Source organism: Gopherus evgoodei, chromosome 2, assembly GCF_007399415.2.
Source record: "Gopherus evgoodei ecotype Sinaloan lineage chromosome 2, rGopEvg1_v1.p, whole genome shotgun sequence".
Lineage (NCBI taxonomy): Eukaryota > Metazoa > Chordata > Testudines > Testudinidae > Gopherus > Gopherus evgoodei.
The window spans coordinates 253986992-254010792 of NC_044323.1; the positions used below are offsets into that span (position 1 = coordinate 253986992).

Genomic DNA, 23801 nt, shown 5'->3' on the forward strand with positions numbered 1-23801 from the left:
CTGGGCGGTGCTTATCTCAAGTGGTTCCCAGAAGTAGTGGCATGTACCTTCTTTGGTTCCTACGCGGAGGCACAGCCAAGTGCTTCTGCATGCTGCCCCGTCCGCAGTCACCGCCCCTGCAGCTCCCATTGGAGTGGGACCATTGGAGCGTGTAGGAGGCAGAGGGGGGCCATGCGGCTGCTTCCGGGAGCTGTGTGGAGCGGCCCTGATCCTGTTCCCTGGCTGGAGCACTGGACTGGGGCAAGCCCCAGATCCTGCTCCCCAGCGAGAGCTCAAGGACCAACTTAAAACGGCTAGTTTGCCCAACCCAGCTCTATATCGTTATAATATGTGGATTTTCCATGCACATAGATTCTTATTGTTCTTGGTCATAAGGAAAAGTTTCATTATGTTTTAAATTTCACTTTGCTCATGCTGGCAGATTAGTGTCTGTCACTTAGACCTTAGAATGCCAAGGAGAGCAATACCTAAATACCTTTAAAAATCTGTGGCTTTTATTCCAAATTAAAGTGGTCTTAATTCAGTTTAGTTTAATTTACTTTGAAAGTGAATTGGCTAAATCAAATTAAGGACACTTTAGTTCTGAATGAGAGCATCTACAAGGGGGTTTAATGCAATTTAACTAATCCACTTCAAATTCACACCCAATTCGATTTAAACATTCCTGAGGGTCCCCATGAGGACACGCTCTTAGTGACTTGCCCAACATCATGTAAAATATCTATACAGCACCTGGGTGCCTGCCTCCCAGCCCGGATCCACAGATTCATGTCAATGGGGCTTGCAGTAGTGCTCTAAAAATAGCTGCATAGCTACCCCCACCCCCTAGGCTTCAGAGCCCAAGCTGCAACATCTGTACAGCTATTTTTAGATCACTAGTACAAGACCCATTAACACAAGTCTGTGGAGCCAGACTGGGAGGCTCACTCCCATATACAGTGTAGACCTACCCAGAGGAAGTCTGTAGCTCAGCTGGGAATTGAACCCACATTTCCTGAGGCCAAGAATAGTGTCTCAACCACAACACTCTGTCTCTCCCTGTCACAGATGAAGTACAGGGTTTTTTTAAACACGGCCTGATTCTGGTAAGAACATCTGCACCCTGTGTACACTATAGCATCCACCATTGTCATCAGTGGAAATGAATTTTGAGACATTGTTTTCTCTTGTAGATAAGGCTTTATTGGGTTCCCATAATAATGTTAAGCAAATTAACATAAAGAATACGCAAGATGGGGGGAGTATCTTCCAAAAATAAACATAAGGGCTAAGGGTGAACAGAGAGCTATCAGTAACACAGCTGTGTGCACAAAATCTTTGACAAGTTACAACATGGTAGTGAAAAAGATTTTCCTAACAGGTAAGTTGACAGTGGACTTGGCTGATGGTTGGATGCTTTTTTTGCCCTGACACTGACAAATTTCTCTGTCCCAGTTCAGAGGTTATCAGAAATTACCACTACTAGTGGTCATCCAAGACATTCTATTAAAAAGATGCCTTAACTGCAAACAGCAGTTGCCTCATGGCTTTATATTTATTACTATTCCTAATCTCTTCTTTTTAGAACTGGGCAGTTTGTTTATGTATATCTGTTTAAATTTTGAAAGAACAGCTTTTTCTTATATTTTAATTTGTTTCTATTATTTAACTTAATTTCCAGAGCCCTCTGGCTGGGGATGAAGTATGAGTGTTTTATGTGTAAATAATAATTTTATTAATTATGTGGCAAGCTCTAAATTTTGCCTTTTAATCTATCATAATTATGTAGGATAATGATCTGTCAGTTCTCAGGGACACATGTCATGTCAGCGTATAAAGGCCAATCACATGTCTAAAGAAGCAAGCATAAGTTGTGATTTCTGAGCTTTACACCCAATTAGTGCAAACAACAAAAAGTAAAAGTCACTTTGAAGCCCCTGTAAACCTATGCAAACTCAGGTATACAAGTGGGAGCCCTTTTATCACACATGTGGACATGCATGCTTGTGTGTACAAACACACGAAACTGTCATGTGAAAATAATAACTCATCATAAGAAACTGAGTAATTATACTTGACATTTCCAATGCCATAGATCATCTAGTTACAATAATTGTACACAGCTTTGAAAATGTAGAGAGCCATTTAATTTCTTAGTTGGATTAAAAATAAATTGACCCATCTTTTCATGACCATTTACTCATGTTTGAGAAGCTTTGTCATATGTACTGCACTTAGATATTATATATAATGCTCTTTTTTTTAACAATAGATGTCAAATAATCGTGCTTGTGTAAACTAAGCTCATCTCCTACACATGCTTTATGTTGTGCATTTCAGAATGGGTAGAGGCCGGAATGCCAGAACAAGAATAAGGTGCTTTTAGATTTTCTAACACTTACTTGTTTTACTAACCCGCACCTATAATAGAATTCTAAAAACAAAAATCTTTGCTTTAAAAAACAACTAAGGTTACTAAATGACATCCATGTGTTTGCCTATCACAAAACTTTCAAAATCCAAGCACATTAAAGCAAAGAAATGAATAATTAAGGACATCACAGGTTTTACACAGCTCAAAAATACAAGTATAAATACATTGTCTAAAACTTTAAACAGTGATTTTGGGGATGCCCAACTTGAGACACCTTAAAGGGACCTGATTCGGCACAGAAATTGAGGTACTCAAAAACATTATGTTTGAAAATTTAGGCTTTTATTCTTAAATACAAAAGCATATTTCATCACGACATCAGAATCTGCTCATATCCAGGGATTTTGTTTCTTTAAAGTATTGTTTTGTTAACTTGATTTTGGTATTTAAGGGATTGTAACAGGGTCATCTGTCTCCTGAGCAGACCCTCATGACCAAAGATCACTCTGTAGCAACCTGCCTCTATTTCCTCCTCTTCGGGACTCCTTAGACTCTACACATTTTTGTCTGTGGTCAAAGTAACCCTCCTTGGGGTCATGGTTTATTCACAGAAAATAAAATTCAAAATCCCAAATGAAGGTCTAACAAACATCTCTTTTCTTACTCCCAGTCCTTTCTGCCTGGAGAGTTCTGCAGTCTTTCCTCTGCTTGCTCAGGGTCTCTCCTGCTCTAGTAAGCTATTCCCTGCCTTTCTTAGATCTAGTCTTAGGCCAGGTCTACACTAAAAAGTTTAGTCGACTCAACTGCGTTGCTCTGGGGTGTGAAAAATCCATCCTCTGAGTGACATAGTTAAGATGACTAGCCCCCATCAACCTAGCTATGCCTCTTGGAGGGCGAGGGGATGGATTAACTACAGTGATAGTAGAACCCCTCTTGTCGCTATAGTGAACATCTGCACTGATGCACTACAGTGGTGCAACTGTAGTGGTTTAAGTAGAGACCTCGCATTTGTTCCAAATCCCAGGACTCTGCTGGAGTCTGCTGTCACTGAGCATCATCACATGGCAGCTTCCAGGTGCTCTTTATGGGAGAAAGCACTGATCCCACTCAGCTGGGCCTTTTTTAGTAGTCAAGGTTGGATAGCCCCAGGCCCTCCAGCTCTTCAAGGGCAAGCCACCCTTTTACAGGGATACAGTAGTGTTAATTGGAAGGGCAATCAGTTATCAATTTATGAGTTGACAGTAGATTTTTTTTTTTTTTTGGTAAAAATATTTTAACTGCTAGTTGCTGATAATATGTTGTATGTGTAAGCCCCAGTTTCCAAGTCTCTTTGATTCTGTTTCTAGCATCCACCAGGTCAAGACTCCTTGCATTCTGGCCATTTGGGCCTACCATACTCCCAAGGACAAGCCTCTCCTCTCCCTCTCTGGGGACTCAGCTATCAGAATCTTCCCTCACCTGCTAAGACAAACCCCCCAAATGGATCCCTTAGTGCCAAAACTTCTTCCATCTGCCCTTAACTCGTCTACTCTCCCACAATCAAAATTCTCCCTGTAACAAACAAATGGTTGGATAGGTTTCCTTTTACAGCTCATCAGCCCTAACCTACTCAGCTACAGGGATTGCTTCAGATCAGCTTGTGAAACTTCCTGTTTAGCAAGGATTGTCAAGGTGCTTTGCACAACATTCCCAGCGCCTATGAACCTAGGAGAGAAACCAGGACTGGAAACAGAACTTTCAGATCTCTCAGTGATGGACTAAACCACAAGTCAACTAGGTTTCCTACATGTCTTTTGTTTACTCAAATAATTGAGTCACTTGCAGCTGTCCTTAAAAGTCAGGATAAAAACTGTTTACAGTGATATCATATACAAAATGATGGGCTGTTGTGGTGCATCTTGTGTGATTTTGTAGGTTTTCCATAAAACTTTATTAATGTTCTCTTTAGGTCCTGGCTTGCCATATATTGAAATATAGAAATAGGACCAAGTAGAGATTAAAACTAAATATTGCAGGACACAAATCTCACAGATTTTTCTGAAATCTCTGATAAAATACTACAGATTTAAGAGAAAATTCCATTTACATTTTGTCAGAATTTCCTGACAAGTTACCCACACTTACAATTGTGCCTTTACTTAATAATTGTTAAGCAGACATTTCCTCTGTTAAATCAAGCCTATCTAATCATAAATACATTAGGACCACCACAATCAATAAACAGATATGTAGTGATGATGAGCAACATGTCTTTCTCAGCATTTAGGTTAAAAATCTTTTAATTGTAATGAAAAAAGACTCGTTTCAAGTTGTATACCAAGGATCTGATCCAACTCCCTTAATCAATGGGATTGGATAAGGCTGCAAGCTTTCTCCATTTAAATCCCTCCTCAAAACACACTTTCAGCATAATCCACAATACAAAGAAGAATGTTATTAAAAAAAATTACACCACTTGGGATCTGATTATCATCAGGTACATCCTGTTGCTGAACTGTGTTTTCTAATTTAGGGTATGAACCTGCTCCCGCTGGAACCTGCAGAAGCAGTAGCAGGCCATTGGATTGTAAGCTCCTTGGAGTTACTGTTATAGTTACAGGGCTAGCTGCACCTCTGTCCGCTTTGGGTCTCTCTGAGTGCATCACCTCAGGTGTCGGGCCTTGGGTCTTCATCCCTCCTGGGGTGAATTCTGTAGTTCTCCCTTTTTAGACCAGGGCCAGGGCTACTGTACCATGTATGTCAGCCATTCTTATTCAGCAGGTCCAAGTGGGTTTGGCACCTGTGGCTCTTCCCTTCACGAGTGTTTGACCTGTGGTATCCATTGACAAAACAGCCTTCTTCAAACCAAAGTATTTTCTATTTAAAAGTAGGAATAAAATAGTAGAGAAGAAAAAGACAGACACCTGCCTATCTTACCTAAAGTCTTACTACCCACTTACCTAGGCCGGCTTAGCTTCTTCAGACACCTTCAGCTTGTGTGTCAGTTGGTTTCCCCACAAAACTACCCCCCTTTGACAAAGAGTCCCTTTTTAAACTGCTATAGTTCTTTTGATCTTCTTGTGTTTCCAGGTCTTTTCCTGTCTTGGCATTGTCTCTTAACAATCCTTAAGTGTTCACAGAGAAGTGGCTTATCTTGAGCAATTCTTTGCCCTTTCTGCTTATTTTTCCTTACGGCCCTCTAATAAACCAAACCACTATACTCATATATTAAAAAGCCCAATAACCAGCTCAACATACAGTATTAATAAATTACAGAGCTGTTCCACTTCCACCACTGCAACCAAGTCTTTCTCTATGTTTTGAGTAGAGCTCATCTCACTGTTAGAATAATAATTCTTTTAACTTCTGAGGAATTGTCTTTTCTATGCTTTTACAGCACCCCACACTGAATGGGGTCGTTGGACGCTATCATAATAGAAATATTTATGACTAATAGCAAGTAGATCATAGTACTTATCCTCTTCAGGGATGCATAATCTCTGGACTGTTGGCAACTGAGCTTCTGCAGAATACTGACTGAAACACTGCTCAGCTATGTCCTAGGTAGAGATCTGAAGTGCTATGGGAACCAGAATCAAGTTCCAGTTCTTCCTATTGCGCTTTCACTATGGCTATAAATAAATGTACTCTCTCTTGGAGAGATTAATTCTTTTGGAATAATCCTGTATCCTGTTCCTTCTTGTAGTGTCATTAAAATAAGAACAACAAAATAAAAAAACCCATCACTGCTGATAAAACTGTCTCACTATTTTATAACTGAACAGCATCTTTTCTGTTCCTCCAAAGGATCCACTCAGTAACCTCTCTTCCCATCAGGAAGGAGCAGTCAACTGCTGTTCCCAACTGCCACAGAACACTGATGCCAACACTTCATCCTTTTTTGCTCCTAAAAGGACATGTTTATTGCAATGGAGGTGGTTCCACAATTAAGGCTCAGTTGAGTTTTTCATTCAAAGCAGAGATTCAATGTCTTTGTTTTGTTAAAACAAGACAAAAACACAGCACATCTTCCCCAAACTTACAGCACTTACTCTTTGAGGACAAAATTAGTTTTCTGAGACTTTACAAGTAATCCATTAATTTATGTATTTATTTTGTGATAGCTTCAATCCAGGCCCTTGCTAATTGTTGTACAAGTACATACAGTTCCTGCCTCCACTATCTGTCTTCACTGCAGAAGTAATTGGATTGAGCCTAATCTCAAAGAAGAGATGCCACTCTGCAAAATAACACTCAGCTTGCTGCCTACGCATTGGTGCTGTACTCACTTGCACATGCTGCTAAGACTTCTGGGGGCCTATTCCAGGGTTCTTAGTGCTGCAATAAACCGAGCCACTCTGATTTATTTCCCACTGAACTGTGGGGGAATTCTGTAATACATTGGAGGACTAATAGCACTCAAGTGTTTCTACCTGAGTGCACACTACAGAGTGGTTTTGTGAGCAGGTGATGTATTTTGCTCACTCAAGTTTTAGCCTATAATCCCTCTTCGGCCAACTAATAAGAATTAAAGGTACCATCACACTCTAGTTAAGAGTTTTTGTATATGGACTGGACTCAAGTTAGGGACAACACTTGAATTATAACTCAAGTTAACGTTGCAGTGAAGACAAGCCCAACGAGTTGACAATTTAAGGCCATGTTTACAAAATGTAGTGAAAACGTATTAAAAAATGGGTCTGTTAACACAGTTCTGTATCCACAATATATAGGACGCTAAAGGTTAATGCATCTGAGACAATTTGTCCAACACAAAAACTCCTAGCTTCAGTTAATGAACCAATTAATTGAACATTCAATATTACTAGCCTTCATTATAATCTTACTCTGAAAGCATATACTAGATCACATCTTCAGTGGTTAAAAGTCATCACTTAAGTTATGTATGATCAGCAGCACGAGTCCACATATTTCAGAAGTTTTTCTTATTTGCAGTTCTCACAAATTTACCTTCACAATCAATGCTAAAACAGGTCTTTTTAAAGTTAGGTTTTAACTGAATGCTGCACTTTGGAAGGAAAATTTCTCCACCGATTTAGCCAGTATTTTACTGTTGTCCCACTATGGTGGTATTTATACTTTCAGTTACCATGTAGTTTATTATAAGAACATAAGAACGGCCATACCGGGTCAGACCAAAGGTCCATCTAGCCCAGTATCTGTCTACCGACAGTGGCCAATGCCAGGTGCCCCAGAGGGAGTGAACCTAACAGGCAATGATCAAGTGATCTCTCTGCTGCCATCCACCTGCATACTCTGACCAACGGAGGCTAGGGGACACTATTCACCCATCCTGGCTAATAACTATTTATGGACTTCACTACCATGAATTTATTCAGTTCTCTTTTAAACACTGTTATAGTCCTAGCCTTCACAACTTCCTCAGGCAAGGAGTTCCACAAGTTGAGTGTGTGCAGCATGAAGAAGAACTTCCTTTTATTTGTTTTAAACCTGCTGCCTATTAATTTCATTGGTGACCCCTAGTTCTTGTATTATGGGAATAAGTAAATAACTTTCCTTCTTCTTCGAGTGATTGCTCATATCCATTCCAGTTAGGTGTGCGCGCCGTGCGTGCACGTTCGTCGGAAACTTTTTACCCTAGCAACTCCAGTGGGCCGGCAGGTCGCCCCCTAGAGTGGCACCGCCATGGCGCTTGAATATACCCCTGCCGGCCCACCCGCTCCTCAGTTCCTTCTTACCGCCGTGTCGGTCGTTGGAACTGTGGAGCATGGCTTTGCTGTCTTCCACGTCCCTAGCTCTCCTTCACTTTACAGTTCATAGTTGTAGTTAGTAGTAAATAGTTGTTAAGTATAGTTAGTTAATTAGTGTATTGTAAATAGTTGTAAATATTTGTTAGCCGGTTTGGGCCGTAGCCCTTCCCGGCACCGGGCCCATGCCTGGTTCGCCGGGCTTCAAACAATGCGCGGCCTGTAAGAAGCCAATGCCGACCAGCGATCCCCACGACGCGTGCCTAAAGTGCCTGGGGGAATCGCACATCTCGGACAAGTGCCGCATTTGTAAGGCTTTTAAGCCTAGGGCAAAGAGGAGAGAGACCAGAGGTTGAGGACTCTCCTTATGGAAGCGGCACTCAACCCGGCAGCTTCACAGACCGTCGCCTCTACACCAGCCCGGACCGAGCCGGCACCGGAAAGACTCCCTGACACCGTCCTTCCCCGGCATCGGGTCCTGAAGCAAGGCCCTCGACGTCTGCAACTCCATCCAGGCAGACTCGAGTGGAGCGCCCGGCACCTACTTCGGCCGTGGCACCACCGACAGGGATCCCGTCGACTCCGGGCCCGGAGGGTCCGTCGAGTCCGGTCTCTCCTAGCTCCCCCATAAGATCGGGGGTTGAGCTATTGGTCCCATTGATGCCAGAGACCTTTGCCTCGGCACGGGACCTAATCGCTCTTACAGAGCCAACTCAGCCTCCACCCCCGGTACCCCCGGTGCGGGTTGTGTCCAGAGGCAAGCCGACGATGAGAGCGCCGTCTCGGGACTCACGTTTGCTGTCGAGGTCTCGTCACCGTGGACGCTCCCGATCCTGGCGCCGCTCGCAGTCCTGGCACCACTCCCCTCGGTGGTACCGGTCGCACTCGCGGTGCCGGTCATCCTCCAAACAGTCCCGGTCTGGTTCAAGTCACCGATACCGGCACCGGGACTCTAGGAGCCATTCCCGCCGTCCATCAACTCCCCGGTCGACCTCCCGGCACCGTGTCGGTGGCAGGTCCCGGTCCCGGTCGACTTCCCGGCACCGAGTTGGCGGCCGGTACCGGTTCCGCTCCCGGCACCGAGTCCAAGACAGGCCCCGGTCCCGATCCCGGCACCGGTCTGACTCCCGGTACCGGCCCCCGGCCCCGAGAACATCTTCAGCGCCAGGACGAGGGGATTCCTACCAGCCGCGTTCGGCCCCTCCATGGCCTTCCAGACAGCCGTCTGTGTCGTCACAGGTGGACAGTGTTTATGCACTGGACACAGACAGACACGCGGCCCTTTTTCAAGACCCTCCTCAACAGGACCAGGGACCGCAGCAGTGGGGGTTCTGGACACCCTGGGCATACCACCAAGCCCAGGGCCCCCAACAGCTTCCTCCTAGGCCTGCGACGACTGAGCACAGGGCGCCGGAGGCATCGCTGTCTCGCCCCCCTCCCTCTCCGGACGGGGAGGACAGGTCAAAACAGCAGGACCCTGAGCTCCCTCCGGAGTCAGAGGCGCGGGCTCAGACAGACCCCCCTATGGACACTCTCTTGCCAGGGGTCTCCTCATCGTCTTCTCCCGATGAGGCTGTGGCAGGCACTTCTTCCACCAGCCCTCCCCCACTCGACCTCAGGGCACGCCAGGACCTCCTCAGGTGCGTAGCGCAGAACTTAAACCTGCAAGCTGAGGAGGTCTCCGAGATCAAGGATCCCGTGGTGAGCATCCTCTCCTCAGATGCTCCCACCAGGGTCGCCCTGCCCTTTATTCAGACTATCCAGGCCAACGCCAATCAGATCTGGCAATCGCCGGCCTCCATCCCCCCTGCTGCACGTGGCGTGGAGCGGAAGTACATGGCTCCCTCCAAAGGCTATGAGTACCTCCATGTTCACCCGACACCGTGCTCCCTCGTAGTGCAGTCGGTGAACGAGAGGGAGCGTCATGGACAAGAGGCCCCAGCTCCCAAATCCAAGGAGGCCAGGCGTATGGACCTCCTCGGCCTCAAGGTCTATTCGGCGGGGGCCCTTCAGCTCAGGGTTTCCAACCAGCAAGCCCTCCTTAGCCGCTACGCCTTTAACTCTTGGGTGGCAGCGGATAAGTTTAAAGAGCTGTTGCCACAGGAGGCGCATCAAGAATTTGCGGTAATTCTTGACGAGGGCAAGAAGGTCGCAAGAACCTTGTTGCAGGCCTCCTTGGACGCAGCGGACTCAGCCGCTCGTACCCTCGCCTCAGGGGTTACAATGCGCCGCATCTCCTGGCTTCAGTTTTCTGGCCTTCCACTGGAGCTCCAATATACCATCCAGGACCTCCCGTTCGAAGGCCAGGGCCTGTTCTCGGAGAAGACAGACCCCAGACTAAAAAGTCTGAAGGACAATCGGGTCATCATGCGCTCCCTTGGGATGCACACACCCGGGACACAACGCAGACCCTTCCGGCCGCAACAACAGCAGCAGCGCCGGCCATACCCCCAGTTCCGCCAGCGGCAGGACCTCAATAGGCGCCGCGGCAGAAATGGCAGGCGCAGACAGTCGGGGAATCAAGGGGGGCAAAACCAGAGCTCCTCCAAAGCCCCACCTGGATCCAAACCTTCGTTTTGAAGGTGCGCCCGAGGGCGTAGTACCAGTTTCCCCCACGGATCCTTCCCCCCCCGTTTTCCAACCACCTTTCGTTTTTCCACCAGGCGTGGACCCAAATAACATCCGACCGCTGGGTCTTACGCACTGTGCAGACGGGATACCGACTGCAGTTTACGTCTTTCCCTCCCTCCCGCCCCCCACCCTCATCTCTCTTCAGGGACCCCTCTCACGAGCAATTCCTCCACCAGGAGGTGCAGACGCTCCTCGACAAAGGAGCCATAGAGGCGGTTCCGGAGAACGAGAAGGGCAAGGGGTTTTATTCCCGCTACTTCCTCATCCCCAAGGCCAAGGGAGGCCTCAGACCTATCCTCGACCTGCGGGAACTCAACAAACATCTGGTGAAGTTGAAGTTCCGCATGGTATCCCTGGGGACCATTATCCCATCTCTGGATCCTGGAGACTGGTATACCGCCCTCGACATGCAGGACGCTTACTTTCATATCGCCATATTGCCACACCACAGACGTTTCCTTCAGTTCGTGGTCGACCGCCATCATTACCAATTCGCAGTCCTCCCATTTGGCCTCTCTACGGCCCCGAGGGTATTCACCAAATGCATGGCTGTCGTTGTCTCACATCTTCGGCGCAGTCGCATTCACGTGTTCCCTTACCTCGACGATTGACTGATTCGGGGCACATCAGAGCTGCAGGTCCGCAGCCACGTCCGCAGGATCACCGGCCTTTTTACTACCTTGGGCCTCATTATCAACGTGGACAAGTCCACTTTGCTCCGCACGCAGAGGATAGAGTTCATTGGGGCTGTTCTAGACTCCACCTTGGCCAGGGCCCTTCTGCCGTTGCCCAGGTTCCAGTCACTGTCGGCCATCATTCAGCGCTTGCTGGCGGCCCCCCTGACCTCTATAAGGACATGCCTAACCCTGTTAGGCCACATGGCGGCCTGCACGTTTGTGAGAGGTTATGCACGGCTCCGCATGAGGCCCCTCCAATCTTGGCTCATCGCGCAATACCGGCCGGCCAGACAGTCGCTAGACACGCTTGTCACGATCCCCCAGGGGGTATTGGATTCCCTCCGCTGGTGGCTAGACCAGTCCGTCGTGTGTGCGGGGCTCCCGTTTCATCCACCCCAACCCTCGGTGTCCCTAACAACGGATGCCTCAGATCTCGGCTGGGGGGCCCACCTGGGAACCCTGAGGACACAGGGCCTGTGGTCCCTGCAGGAGGTGGATTTACACATCAACATGCAGGAGTTGAGGGCGGTCCGCCTTGCTTGTCAAACGTTCTCTCATCAGCTTCGAGATCGTTGTGTCGCGGTGTTCACCGACAACACGACGACCGTGTACTATATCAACAAGCAGGGCAGCACCAGATCCTCTCCCCTATGTCACGAGGCGATGCGACTCTGGGACTTTTGTATAGCCCACTCCATTCACCTCACGGCTTCCTTCCTCCCCGGAGTACGGAACACGCTGGCGGACCGCCTGAGCAGATCCTTCCTCTCGCACGAGTGGTCCCTTCGCCCGGACGTCGCCCTCTCGATCTTCCAGAGGTGGGGTTGTCCCCGCGTGGACCTTTTCGCGTCCAGGGGGAACAGGAAATGCCAGGCGTTCTGCTCCTTTCAGGGCCGGGAACCCGGGTCTGTAGCGGACGCCTTCCATATCCCGCGGATGACCCACTTGTTCTACGCGTTCCCTCCGTTCCCACTGGTCCACAAGGTCCTTCTGAAGGTGCGCAGGGACAGGGCCCGCATGATTATGGTAGCTCCAGCATGGCCCAGGCAACATTGGTATCCCATGTTGCTGGACCTGGCCATAGCCAACCCAGTCCCCCTGCCCCTTCACCCGGACCTGATCACCCAGGACCACGGCAGTCTCTGTCACCCGGACCTCCAGTCGCTGCACCTGGCAGCGTGGCTCCTGCGTGGCTGACCAGATCCGAATTACGCTGCTCTACCCCGGTATGTGAGGTACTCCTGGCAGCAGGAAGCCTTCCACCAGAGTGACGTACTTGGCCAAGTGGAAGCGTTTCTCCTGTTGGTGCACGGAGAGGGGTTTCCTCCCTATGGAAGTTTTGGTCGCCAATATTTTGGACTACATTTGGTCCCTCAAGCAACAGGGCCTGGCGATATCGTCCCTTCGGGTTCACCTGGCGGCTATCTCCACCTTTCATCCGGGTGGGGATGGCCGCTCGGTTTTCTCTCACCCGACGGTGACTAGATTCCTGAAGGGACTAGAACGTCTCTACCCCCAGGTTCGACCCCCTGCCCCTACCTGGGATCTCAACCTGATTCTGGCTCGGCTCATGGGGCCCCCCTTTGAGCCGTTAGCGACTTGCTCCCTGCTCTATCTTTCTTGGAAGACTGCCTTTTTAGTAGCCATCACCTCAGCTGGACGGGTGTCGGAACTCCAGGCCCTCACGGTAGATCCCCTGTATACGGTCTTCCATAAAGATAAGGTACAGCTGAGACCGCACCCTGCCTTTCTCCCTAAGGTGGTCTCAGCCTTTCACGTCAACCAGGAGATCTTCCTCCCCGTTTTTTTCCCAAAGCGTCATTCGTCACGCAGGGAGCAACAACTCCACTCGCTTGATGTCCGTCGGGCTCTCGCGTTTTATGTGGACAGGACCAAACCGTTCCGCAAATCCCCCCAGCTTTTCGTGGCAGTAGCGGACCGCATGAAGGGGCTTCCCATTTCCTCGCAGAGGTTATCCTCGTGGGTAACGTCCTGTATCAGGACCTGCTATGACTTGGCTCACGTTCCTACGGGCCGTGTGACTGCGCACTCTACCAGGGTGCAGGCGTCGTCGCTGGCTTTCCTTGCCCGTGTGCCCATCCAGGAGATCTGTCAGGGAGCGACCTGGTCATCGGTCCACACCTATGCTTCCCATTACGCCCTGGTCCAGCAGTCCAGAGATGACGCGGCCTTCGGGTCGGCAGTGCTCCATGCCGCAACTTCTCACTCCGACTCCACCGCCTAGGTAAGGCTTGGGATTCACCTAACTGGAATCGATATGAGCAATCACTCGAAGAAGAAAAGATGGTTACTCACCTTTGTAACTGTTGTTCTTCGAGATGTGTTGCTCATGTCCATTCCACACCCGCCCTCCTTCCCCACTGTCGGAGTAGCCGGCAAGAAGGAACTGAGGAGTGGGTGGGCCGGCAGGGGTATATATCAAGCGCCATGGCGGCGCCACTCTAGGGGGCGACCTGCCAGCCTACTGGAGTTGCTAGGGTAAAAAGTTTCCGATGAATGTGCACGCGCAGCGCACACACCTAACTGGAATGGATATGAGCAACACATCTCGAAGAACAACAGTTACAAAGGTGAGTAACCGTCTTTTATCCACTTTCTCAACATCACTCATGATTTTATATACCTCTATCATATCCCCCCTTAGTCTCCTCTTTTCCAAGCTGAAGAGACCTAGCCTCTTTAATCTTTCCTCATATGGGACCCTCTCCAAACCCCTAATCATTTTAGTTGCCCTTTTCTGAACCTTTTCTAGTGCTAGAATATCTTTTTTGAGATGAGGAGACTACATCTGTACACAGTATTCAAGATGTGGACGTACCATGGATTTATATAAGGGCAATAATATATTCTCAGTCTTATTCTCTATCCCCTTTGTAATGATTCCTAATCCTGTTTGCTTTTTTGACCGCCTCTGCACACTGCGTGCAGAGAACTATCCACGATGACTCCAAGATCTTTTTTCTGACTCACTGTAGCTAAATTAGCCCCCATCATATTGTATGTATAGCTGGAGTTATTTTTTCCAATGTGCATTACTTTACATTTATCCACATTAAATTTCATTTGCCATTTTGTTGCCCAATCACTTAGTTTTGTGAGATCTTTTTGAAGTTCTTCACAATCTGCTTTGGTCTTAACTATCTTGAGTAGTTTAGTATCATCTGCAAACTTTGCCACCTCACTGTTTACCCCTTTCTCCAGATCATTTGTGAATAAATTGAATAGGATTGGTCCTGGAACTGACTCTTTGGGAACATCACTAGTTACCCCTCTCCATTCTGAGAATTTACCATTAATTCCTACCCTTTGTTCCGTGTCTTTTAACCATCTCTCAGTCCATGAAAGGACCTTCCCTTTTATTCCATGACAGCTTAATTTACGTAAGAGCCTCTGGTGAGGGACCTTGTCAAAGTCTTTCTGGAATCTAAGTACGCTATGTCCACTGGATCCCTTTTGTCCACATGTTTGTTGACCTCTTTAAAGAACTTTAAGAAGACATGATTTCCCTTTACAGAAACCATGTTGACTATTGCCCAACAGTTTGTTTTTCTGTGTGTCTGACAATTTTATTCTTAACTATTGTTTTGACTAATTTGCCCAGTACCAACATTAGACTTACCGGGCTGTAATTGCCTGGATCACCTCTATTGGCATTACATTAGCTATCTTCCAGTCATTGGGTACCGAAGCGAATTTAAAGGACAGGTTACAAACCTTAGTTAATAGTTCGACAACTTCACATTTGAGTTCTTTGAGAACTCTTGAGTGAATGCCATCGGGTCCTGGTGACTTGTTAATGTTGAGTTTATCAATTAATTCCCAAACCTCCTCTAGTGACACTTCAATCTGTGACAGTTCCTCAGATTTGTCACCTACAAAAGCCAGCTTAAGTTTGGGAATCTCCCTAACATCCTCAGCCGTGAAGACTGAAGCAAAGAATCCATTTAGTTTCTCTGCAATGACTTAATCGTCTTTATGCACTCCTTTTGTATTTCGATCGTCAAGGGGCCCCACTGGTTGTTTAGCAGGCTTCCTGCTTCTGATATACTTAAAAAAAATTTGTTATTACCTTTGGAGTTTTTGGCTAGCTGTTCTTCAGACTCCTCTTTGGCTTTTCTTATTACACTCTTGCACTTAATTTGGCAGTGTTTATGCTCCTTTCTAATTGCCTCACTAGGATTTGACTTCCACTTTTTAAAGGAAGTCTTTTTATCTCTCGCTGCTTCTTTTACATGGTTGTTAAGCCACGGTGGCTCTTTTTTAGTTCTTTTACTGTGTTTCTTAATTTGGGGTATACATTGAAGTTGGGCCTCTATTATGGTGTCTTTAAAAAGCGCCCATGCAACTTGCAGGGATTGCACTTTAGTAACTGTACCTTTTAACTTTTGTTTAACTAACCCCCTCATTTTTATATAGTTCCCCCTTTTGAAATTAAATGCCACAGTGTCGGGCTGTTGAGATGTTTTTCCCACCACAGGGATGTTAAATGTTATTATATTGTGGTCACTATTTGCAAGTAGTCCTGCTATAGTTACCTCTTGGACCAGCTCCTGCACTCCACTCAGAATTAAATCTAGAGTTGCTTCTCCTCTTGTGGGTTCCCGTACCAGCTGCTCCATGAAGCAGTCATTTAAAGTATCGAGAAATTTTATCTCTGCATTTCGTCCTGAAGTGAAATGTTCCCAGTCAATATGGGGATAATTGAAATCTCCCACTATTAATGGATTCTTAATTTTGATAGCCTCTCTAATTTCCCTTAGCATTTCATCGTCACTGTTACTGTCCTGGTCAGGTGGTCGATAATAGATCCCTAAGGTATATTTTATTATAGCATAACATTTCTATCCATAGAGATTCTATGGAACATGTGGATTTGCTTAAGATTTTTACTTCATTTGAATCTACATTTTCCTTCACATATAGTGCCACTCCTCCCCCTGCACAACCTGTTCTGTCCTTCCGATATATTTTGTACCCCGGAATGATTGTGTCCCATTGATTGCTCTCAGTCCACCAGGTTTCTGTGATGCCTATCATATCAATATCCTCCTTTATCACAAGGCACTCTAGTTCACCCATCTTATTATTTAGACTTCTAGCATTTGTGTACAAGCACTTTAAAAAACTTGTCCCTGTTTATTTGTCTGGCCTTTTCTGATGTGCCAGATTCTATTTTATGTGACTGTTTATCATCTGATCTGGCCCTTACATTATCCTCTTCCGTCCTCGGCTCCTGACTATAACCTGGAGATTCTCTGTCATCAGACTCTCCCCTAAGAGAAGTCTGTGTCCAATCCACATGCTCCTCTGCAGCAGTCGGCTTTCCCCCATCTCCTAGTTTAAAAACTGCTCTACAACCTTTTTAATGTTTAGTGCCAGCAGTCTGGTTCCACTTTGGTTTAGGTGGAGCCCATCTCTCCTGTATAGGCTCCCCTCATCCCAAAAGTTTCCCCAGTTCCTAATGAATGTAAACTCCTCCTCTCTACACTATCGTCTCATCCATGCATTGAGACTCTGAAGTTCTGCCTGCCTACCTCGCCCTGTGCGTGGAACTGGGAGCATTTCTGAGAATGCCATCATAGAGGTCCTGGATTTCAGTCTCTTCCCTAGCAGCCTAAATTTGGCTTCCAGGACATCTCTCCTACCCTTCCCTATGTCATTGGTACCTACATATACCACAACCACCGGCTCCTCCCCAGCACTACACATAAGTCTGTCTAGATGCCTCGAGAGATCTGCAACCTTCGCACCAGGCAGGCAAGTCACCATATGGTTCTCCCGGTAAGCACAAACCCAGCTATCTACGTTTCTAATGATCGAATCTCCCATTACTAACACCTGCCTTTTCCTAGCAACTGGAGTTCTCTCCCCTGCACCATCTGGAAGGAGGGTCCCAACCATGGGAAGGTTTCCCTCTGCTCCCATTGACTGCTCTGCTTCCCTGGGCCTTTCTTCCTCCTCAACAGTGCAGGGGCTGTCTGACCGGACGTGGGACAATTCTACAGTATCCCAGAAAGCCTCATCAACATACCTCTCTGCCTCTCTTAGCTCCTCCACTTCCGCCACCCTGGCCTCCGAAGTCTGCACGTGCTCTCTGAGGGCCAGGAGTTCCTTGCACCGACTGCACACATACGCCACCCGCCCACAGGGCAGGTAATCATACATGCTACACTCAGTGCAATAAACTGGATAGCCCCCACTCTGCTGCTGAGCTTCTGCCTGCATTGTCTCCTAGTTAATAAAAGTGATTTAAAAAAAGATTATATTCTCAAGTGGGGCTCAGTTGTGGTAATACGTACCAGACCCTGCAGATAAACTTCCTGTAAACAAACACAATGCCTTTGGGAGTGGAGGGGGCCAGAAGTGGAGTCCCAGACAGACTAGCAGAGAGTTTGACCTTTGTGTGACCTGCACTCATCCTTGACATTAAAACCTAAGTGTAGTGCAAAGCAAACATTTAAGAAAAAATAGGAACAATCCCTACACCAATTCCACATTTGTGATTATTCTCCCCTTCCCAGCCATCCCTCCCTCTGTTCATATTTATGCAGATTTTTATTGCACATGGGTGTTGCTCAGTCTGGCACAGCAATTGGTGGTACACTTGAAAAGGAATTTCATTATGAAAAATAAAATGTTAATGATGATGACGATGAAGATTTGCTTGCTATGGGGATTCCAATATGCACTCTTATTATCACATCATTTAACTACTGAAGTCTCCGTTCTGTGCTCATTGATGTAGCTGCAGCTGAACGAGGGGAAATATTAAATTGAAGACTGCTTTTCTTGAAGTGAACCTAAACTGCTCTTCTTACATAAAATCATTCTAGTATGAAAGAACCATGTGACCACAAAAACCCTGAGGGAAAACTCTTCTAAGGCATCAAAAACAGAAGACAACTGATAATTCCATCTCCCTTAACAGAAAAACCTTTAACAATAGTAAACTGACGTGAGTGATCACATGAATATTTTCTGTTCCAAAATACCTCAACTCTGAGAGAGTTGCAAGGTAGTTTTTATTACTCATGAATAATTCTTATTGGAAGAAGTTGGTCAGTATTAGAAGAACCTGCCACTAGCATACCAGCCAGGCTCTGATTGGGTCATACTCCTAGAATCATCTAGGAACCAACTAATGCCTGAAATTCCCCTGTGGTTATTCATTTTGACAAAGACATGACGATGGCAGCCAAAACAGTAGGAAATATTGTGATAGGGACCCAATTAATACACAATAACCCTGGCATGGCTAAACATGACTATCTCTGTGATTACCCCCGGAGCTTCCTCCGCTCCCCTTTTTACCCACGTAAACCTGCTCAGGGCTTGTTTGGGATGGACTCCCATCACAGTGACCCAGTTAGGTTCCGTCCATATTACAGATTTTAACTGTCTGGTAGGCTTAGTTGTATTTGTTGTGTAGATGAATCTTAGAAGAAAGCAAGTTTATTTAATCCAATATAAGTGTCCACATACAGATTTAAACCAGAACAACTACAGATTATTACAGCCAATTTAGTTATTTTGGCTCCTATCTGTAGATACCCTCATTAAAAAAAAAAAAGAAAAAAGCTGGGCTTCCGATGTAATCACAGGACTTGAGGAGTTGATAGTGAAGGTATGGATCTCTCCTAGCCAACAGATCTCTGTTACGATAACTATTAGGGAATAGCAGTTATGTTGGCTTTCTTGTGGTGGAGAACTTGACCAAATATTTTGAAATGCAAACAAGGATGTGGGAAGGTTCAGATAAATTCTTACTTTTTAATTAACGAGTTCTCCTAGCCTTAGCAGTTTGGAATTGCATGGCTCATGCTGCATGTATTGAGAGACCACTGGTTACCAGGACTGTGAAATATGGGTAACACCAAAACTGTTATCTGAAGGACACCAAAAAGACTATTAGAAAAACTACAAAGAGGAAGAAAAAGTTTCCCATATACAGTGTATGTATTTCCTAGTTGCTATAATGTGATAAAAAACCAGAAATGATGCTGTTTGCCCTCTGAACTGATTTTATATATATATTGCTGCCTGCAGCTGCTGTTGAGAGCAGTAAAAAAGGCTACTGTAATGTGAAGCTGTCTGTCTTCAACTAAAATCAGGAGTTGCAGTTATATAATTATCTGAAATGAGATGCTGAAAAACTGCAGCTGCCTCATACGTACTCAGCAACATTACTGAGTCTCAAGCACACTTTCACAACCATGCATATATACACAGGTTTCCAATACATCATTTAAGACACTGCATTTTATAGCATGGTTTGTGTAATTGTATCACTTTGCTTTATTGTATAATTTCATATCTAACAATCCATAAATAAATAACATTTTGTGGGTAGGTGAATAATCTAATACAGCTCACCACCTACAGTATGTCAGTCAGATCTACTCTTCCAGTGCTAACAAGACAGATAAAATAAATTTTACTCTATCATTGAAAATTCATCTAATTCTGTATTCAGCTTTGAAAAATGTTTCCCATGTGTCTTTGAGTGACAGTCCATCTTTTGATGTTTATATTTGCCATCTGGATACATTAGCTTTGTTCCATAGTAGAATTATAAGAAGGTGCAAATAAACCCACAGGATTGAAATAATTTTTAAAAAATGATCCCAAGCAAATGTAGTTGTAAATGGTATATAATAATGCAATTTTTATTTACATCTAATGGCATAGATATCCGTTTTTTAAATAAGACAGGTGATTTTCAAAGGAACACTCTCAACTTAAAAATCACACTAATTGTTGAATTTTTTTTGCTACTGTTGCTACAAGTAAAACTATTATTATAGCTGAAGGAAATTAGAGAAAATATTTTCTCTATTTTTTTAGTTTGTTTACTTTATGCATGTAATAGCATATTACGTATAATCGGTTTCACCATTTATCCAGCACTGTTAGTAGTCAGTTCTCCCTGTTTGCATGGGTCTTCCATAGAGCAACAGAGGAGAAAAATATTTGAACAAAATAGGAAAATGTGCTTGTAAACTTTCAGCAAGGCAGAGAGTATTAGAGGAGGAGTGGTACCAATACTACTTTAACTATTTTTTTTAATTGACTGGATCTCAAATTGCTGGATCCCTTTTAAGTTTTTAATTTAAAGTTGAACTGAAAAGATTTTATAACACTACTAAATAAAAATATTTAAGATCCTAAATCAGTAATCAAATACATGAATAGACATGTGTATTTATGTATATAACCAGACAATGTTTTGACTTCATTTGTTAATGTGTAAAACAGTCTGAGATCCTTAGATGAAAATGTGCAATTATTAATTACTATTGTTATTTTATTTATTTATTATACTTACCTGCTAATATTTGAGTTCAGGGTTCTGTGTTTCCCTATGCCCAGCTATAGGTAATAGATAGCATCACAAGCTAGTGTAACAATGTAAAGGATGTAGCTTCTTGCTGCTCTGCACTAAATGTTGGTTATGCCATCAGCTATTGCAGGGTAAACACTAAATATGAAACACAGATCTTGGCAGGTAAAAAGCATTCTAATTAAAGTGTAAAGCATCAGATCATTAAAACTTCATAATTCCCATACTGTAAAACACTTGAGTATATAATCATGTAAAACAGAACCAGAGCCAAACATTGATTTAAACTTGGAAAACAATTAATAATCATTCCTCAGAAATGTATGAATGTTCTTTCCAGTTATTTATGTTGCTGTGAGTTAGGCAAGGACATACACAGTAGTCAGAGACGGTTTGCATTCATCTGCTGTTATGTCACTGGGAGAGGTGCTGTCTTCTGCCTTTAGCATTTCTCTGCATACTCATTGCCCTTTGTAAGATGATCTCAGCTTCACTGGGTCATATTATAATTTATTACTAACAATCCCTCTGTGAGTTCTTTTCTGGTAGTCAGTAGTCAGTCTGGAATCCATTTTCTGCATGCTGATGATGTGTGCTGTTTTCTTGTTTGTCAGTGAAATCATACAGTGAGGACTTTTATCTTTTCAGTGTTTTGTTACTTTAGAAAATCATTTTCTCAGCAAATCAGGTGCCATTTGCTTTCATATAAATCAGTAAATTCTCCTTAGAAGATACTCAGAAATCTTGCATGTAGGGAAGATGGATTTGATGAACTTCCATGAAAGTTTAATACCTAGGGCTTAGTTCTCTGCTGCATGCACCTTATACCTTCATTTATACCCCTCCTAAGTGAATGGAAAACAGTACTAAATCAGAATGTGCAGGCAGCTTTAATTCTGTCACTTCCTAACTTTTGAGTACTGCTTAACTTTCCAACCTTAAAATTCTTTTAAGGTTGGTTGGTTTTGTTTTTTTTCATGTACCTTCAAATTCATCTCCCTTAATTATCTAAAATTGTAGACATGCTTTAAGGGCGTCTCAGTGTATACATTTTAACTAGGGCAGAGGTCAGCTGAGTTGCAGCCAGGTTCTGTGGGCTTGTCTTCACTATGGGCTAAACTGGTGCTGCTGCAATCAATTTAGTGGGTCTGGTGAAGACACGATAAGTTGATGGGAGAGTGCTCTCCCGTTGACATAGCACGGTGTAGACACCACATTAAGTTGATGTAAACTACGTTGATTTAAGTTATGTAAGTTATGTAACTTACTTACATGGACTTAACCCTCTAGTGTAAACAAGGCCTGTGTGACTCAGTTGGAGGAAGGAGAGACCCAAAGTAAGATATAACCAGAGACAATGGAAAGTTGGAAGGTGTAAATAAATAAATCCAGGATACCAATATTTAGGTTTTTTCTGCACATTTTTGTTATTCTTTGCTCTCAAGGCTAGCTTTCATGTATTAATCTAATGTAATTGACAGGTTACAAGTAGCTTTCCCCATATGTTTAAATGGGAGTGAGTTTCACCATGGAAAGGTTGAGAACAATTAATTTAAATTTAATTGATCTAGGCATTTTTACTATTCTCCTCACCATAGTATCTGCTCACCTAACTAATGACTCAAACCAGTTCATACTGGAGTCAGTGGGAGAGTTTTATTTGAGTATAATGGAAACGAGGTCAGGAACTAGGAAATTAAGGACCAACATTTCAAAAGTGGCCACTAGTTTTGGGTACCTCAGTTGTTGGCTGTCCTTTGAGACACATTTTCTGTGGTTTTCAGAGGTGCTGAAGACCCACAAAACCAACTGAAGTCAGTTGGAATGGAGTGTGCTGGGCACTTTTGAAAAATCAGGTCCAAGCTGTAGTGTGTAAAAATTGGGGTACACAAAATTAGGGTCCCCTTTGAAAAAATTGGCCAAAATTTCTGACTTTTTCCAGCCATGAAGGTAGTTTCTGTAATGTATCAGATTACCAGTAATCCATGCTTAGAGAGAAATAGCTAAATTATTTATTCCTGGGGGAATTCTGCACCACTGCATGTGTGCAGAATTCCTGTCTTCTGCAGATTTCTTTTCTTCCACGCAGAAAAATGACTTTCTGATAGGGAAGCAAATGGAAGCTGCAAGAGCAGTCACGCAGCACTCCCTAGCAGCACAGGCAGATCATTTCAGCACCCAGAGCAGCTGGCAGAGGGGTAAATCATCACGGGGCTGGGTACACCCCAGCCAGTGGCTCCTATCCTGAGCCACTGCTAGTCCTGGCATGGCTGAAGGCAGGAGAGGATGGGACTTCCTCTTCCCCGGCAATGAGTGGTGGGGGCTGTGTCAGATCCGCCCTCAGAAACCTTCCCCAGCCGCAGGAAGCTCAGCATCCTCCTGTGACGTTGCACTCTTTATGAAAGTATGCAGATGAGGATGAATATAATGTAACTAGAATATGCTTCATGCAAAAGGTCTCTTGTAAGGTATCATTACAAAGCTTATAATCTACGGAGTATGGTCATTCTATTTGTATAAATATATCACTCATGTATATGAAATATAAGTCTGAGGGCCTATTGTAATTATGCAAAGTGTGGGCCATTAATGATGGTTTGGAATCTTGATGGCTCCCAGCAACCAGGACAATTGATTGTGGATGGCTCTGTCTGCAGGCAGGTCTCTTTGTGAGTCAGACTGGGAGGAATGAAGGCTTGGGGTCTTACAGTGACATGTGATCATGTCACCTGAGCTGGAATCCATCTTTAACCTGGTGTTTTTCCATTGAGAAAGAGGGGTGGGAACCCAGAGTGACGAAAGATTCCTGCTTTATGCAAAAGATATATAAGTAGGTGGAACAGAACAAAGGCGGCAGCCATCATGAGAAATCCTCTACCTACCACCTGAGCTGGAACAAGGGTTGTACCAGGGGAAAAGATTGTGCCCAGACTAGGAGGGCGTCCAGTCTGTGAAAGAAATCTCTGAGGGTGAGATTTTATCTGTATTCAGTTTTATTACTGTATAAAGCTTAGATTTGCATGTTTTATTTTATTTTACTTGGTAATTCACTTAGTTCTGTCTGTTACTAC

The 23801-nt window shown here is 44.7% G+C and overlaps 1 protein-coding gene and 1 long non-coding RNA gene across 2 annotated transcripts in view; one reads left to right on the forward strand and one right to left on the reverse strand.

The window, feature by feature from the left end:
- LOC115646973 (GSK-3-binding protein FRAT2-like) overlaps positions 1 to 23801 on the reverse strand; it is a 45614-nt gene that overhangs the window by 6364 nt on the left and 15449 nt on the right. The gene's annotated exons all lie outside the window — the stretch shown is intronic.
- LOC115646974 overlaps positions 1 to 23801 on the forward strand; it is a 44418-nt gene that overhangs the window by 4939 nt on the left and 15678 nt on the right. The gene's annotated exons all lie outside the window — the stretch shown is intronic.